The sequence below is a fragment of the Topomyia yanbarensis genome, chromosome 3, assembly GCF_030247195.1.
Source record: "Topomyia yanbarensis strain Yona2022 chromosome 3, ASM3024719v1, whole genome shotgun sequence".
Classification (NCBI taxonomy): Eukaryota; Metazoa; Arthropoda; class Insecta; order Diptera; family Culicidae; genus Topomyia; species Topomyia yanbarensis.
Window position 1 is genome coordinate 380,415,158 of NC_080672.1, and position 4,118 is coordinate 380,419,275.

The window sequence follows — 4,118 nt, forward strand, 5'->3', positions numbered from 1 at the left end:
CCGGTGTTTATCTTTTGTTTTTAATCAATTTTCACTTAAGGGGTTACACATTTTTGTTAGGATGAAAAAATCGAATTTTTGTAAATTAGATATTCTGAAACTACATACACTGAGGAAAATTTTCTCAAAGTTTCATTAAGATCGGAATACTACAACTTAAGTTATAGCTATTCATAGACCTCTACCCATTCACCACTTGTAGGCAGTACGTAGTGTTTGATACGCTAGACCCTTGACTCGCTGCACCGATAGTAAAACTCTATTATCTCGGAGTTGTATTTTGTTGAAAAGTTCATCCGCGGCGATCACGATATCTCAGGATCCGATTAACCGATCAATCTTAAATTTTCACTGGTTGTTCCTTATAATATCAGCTACGTTGAGTACAAACATAATTTTACTGGAATGACCACATCATTTTTCTTCGATCGGAAAACACAATTTATGATGCGCGTGAAAAATAAGTTGGGCAATAATGGGTTAAGGAGTGTGCCTCACTATTTCATTAATTATTCGGCCTACAATCGACGAAACGCGTACAAACTGGCATCAACAGCTGTGCTTTGTTGTTAAGAAACAAGATAATAACACAAAGGCCCTGAAAACGGTGAAATGCTCGAAAACTCGAATTGAGTGCCTCTATACTATTTGTCTCTATGTGTTGTACAAATATGGCCGCTGCTCTAACCAACAGCTTTAAATGGACAAGGTGATAATAGAAACATGGCCAAAATACGCTCATCATCCAACCTCCTTATTTTAGCGATTGTCTCCTTAAATGGCTAATTTATCGAACGAGGCCACGGATTTGATCACTGTTCTGCAGTGGAATTGCAGAAGCATTATCCCGAAAATCAATTATTTTAGAATTCTAATCAATACCTTGGAATGAGACGCATTTGCATTATACGAAACATGAATTACTTCAGCAACAGACCTCAACTTTCACGACTTTAATATTTTTCGCTTGGATCGAATAGACCCTTACGGAGGAGTACTTTTGGGACTAAAAAAAAGCGATTCTTTCAATCAAATCGACCTCCCCTTGAAATCAGGTATTGAAGTTGTCGCTTGCCAAACTAGAATTGCATTACTTCCACTTACATTCCCCCGAGAGCCTCAGTTAACGACGAGTCGTGGACAACTTTGCAATATTGCGGAACTCCTCTCCGTACCGAGGCTAGTTTTAAGTGATTTTACTCCAACGGTACGGCATGGTGTGGCCTGCATGCTGATAATCGATCTACTTCACTCCTTGAGCTTTGTGACAACTTCAATATGTTCATTTTGAACACGAATAAAATTACACGAATTTCGGCTCCCACAGCGCGCCACCAAATACAATCAATGTTTCGTATGACCTCACACGAAATATTGATTGGAAGATCTGTACGTCCGCGATATCCGCAAAATCGAGTCCCCATAAGACCTCCCTTTGGAGGAAAAGTGCGGCTGGCTTGATTCTCGATACCACAATTCAAGCTCGGACTAAACGCGTACCAGATGACGGGCTATCCGCTTGATATCAACTGAAAATTTAGATGAAAATCAAGGCACGTAGTCTCTGGCACCGGTTCGTTGACGAGTTACCTAGAGAAATATCGATGAGCATTCATTGCGGCACGGCCCGAAGCTTCGTATGCAAAACCGAAATGATACTAACTTGAAACCGTTAGATATTTGATTTTACCAAGAAAATCTTTGCGGAGTCTACCCCGGCACCGCAGGTATATTTCACCGCTCCTCCTCACGATAGCGCGAACGAAACATCTTTCTCGATGGTGAACTTCTCACTTGATCTTTTATCATGGAGTAATAAAGCCCCAGGACCAAACAATCAAATTCAACATGATGGAGAATCTGCCAGATACTGCCAAGAGACGCTTGTTGAATTTATTTGATAAGTTTTTTTTTTTTTGGGTCGCTTTGTTCACATAACTGGAGGCAAGTGAAGGTCATCGTCATCCAAAATCAGGAAAACCGGTCTCCGACCACAACTCGTATCGTCCGATTGCAATGCTGTACTGTATCCGAAACTTGTACGAGAAAATAATCTTGTTTCGAGCAGATGACATCGGTTTTCCTGGATATTGAAGGGACTTTGGATTGAGTCTTTAACAACATTCTTTCTGAGAAACAGCACCAGTTTGGTCTTTCACTTAAATCAAACAAGTTTTTCCTAAACTTATTGTCTGAAAAATAAATGCATTTTTCACTCGGTGATTTATCGACACCACTAATTAGCTACAATGGCCTTCCCCAGAGCTCATGTCTTAGCCCCCTTCTCTTCAACTTTTAAGTGAATGACATTGCCGAAAGGCTTGTCAATTCCTTTACGCTAAGGCAGTTTGCAGATGTGGTCTCTATTAGAGGTCCCAAAGCTAGCGATCTATAAAGAACATTACAGAATAGCTTGGAAAATTTGTCTAATTGAGCTGGGTGTCGAGTTTTCCACGAAGAAAACTGAGCTAGTCGTATTGTCAAGGCAGCGCGAACCAGCGCAACTACAGCTTCAATTCATGAGTCAAACTATTGCTCAGGTTTCAACTTTCAAATATCTCGGGGTCTGGTTCGACTATAAAGGAACCTGGGGATGCCACATTAGGTATCTGAAACAGAAATGCCAACAAAGGTTCAACTTTCTCCGTACAATAACCGGAACTTGGTGGGATGTCCATCCAGGAGACCTGATCGGGCTGTACCAAACAATGATATTATCTGTGATGGATTCATCAAACTGGAGCGAGTTTGTGTATTGTTTTGGTTGCATACGATTAGTCTAGAAGTGCTGTAGATGACTGGTAGAAGAGTAGCAATCGCATCGGTAGATTGCCTAGTTCGTCGTTTAAGCTCGGTGTTTAATATATCATCACGTAGCCAGGTTTCGGTGAAAACGATAATGTCGTAGTAGCAAGAAGTGAGAACAAGCAAGAACGCCTGCGTTTTTGTTCTCGTCCCACGAACGTTCTGGTAGTAGACGGACAGGAAAACAGGTGTTGTACGCGACGGCATACTATGAACCAAGAGGTTTTCAGAGAGTGGATTATCATTTAAAGCAGAATACTCGCCTGGGAAGGGAGTTCGAAAAACCCCCTCACGACCTCCGTACGTACGGCACGTACGACTGGTAGCGCGACTGCGTCGGAGCGCTCGGGCGCTTCCGTAGTACTACATAACGAACGTCCTGGTGATGGCAGCGCAGCGTGAGTTTGTAAATGTGGTCTTGACGATGGCAAGCAAATTACGCTTCGTTCAAGTAACGGCAGATGGTACGCTAAAAAACCGAGTGGTTTTCAGCAAGCAACCTGTCATGTAAAGCAAATAAATTTAAAAAAAATAACATCAATAGATCTACGGATACTGTCTGATACGAGGGAGAGTTTTTTCGTGCACTGTGACGAGTTACCAAAATAAAAAAGGTATCGACACAAACGTCATATCCGTACCATAATGCTGAAGCTGTCCGTCACACTGCAAGTTTCCGTAGGTTTTAAAACATGATGGTTGTTCATTATTAGGCTTTTTTTCTAACCCGAAAAATCAAGGTTAAGGTTTGAATCTCTACAATAAAAAAGCTACCACCCAATCTATTTGATCTATTTAATTTCCCAGGTAGATACCAAGGCCAGCGTTTTTATTATCGCCTGGTGTCTAATTTTTGGTTCATTACCCATCGTACCTCGGTAGCTGCGGTTGTGTATGATCTTGCTTTGCAGGCAGGGTACCATCACCGTCGCTAATGCGATAATCATATGTTCTTTCTGGGACGTCATCATATCCCAGGGATGGCATAAGGGTTAGTGCATTGGTCCGGTGTCTCTAAGGTTGCGGGTTCGAATCTCGCCTCTGAGGGAATTTGTTTCACATAATTGCTTTCACCACTCACCATTTCGATTGGTTTTCCCCATTGAATACCACCAAAAAAGTTCACTTCCCGATGGCTGCAAAAGATACTATCGCCAACACTTACGTGGATGACTTATTGACCAGCCATAGGACGGAAACCGAAGCTGGAGAGACAGTGACACATATGAAAGCGAATAGAGTTTCTATTGCGCAATTGGCAATCTAACAGCGCGAAGGTACTTCAGAACCTTGGCAAACCGGCGATGATAGGT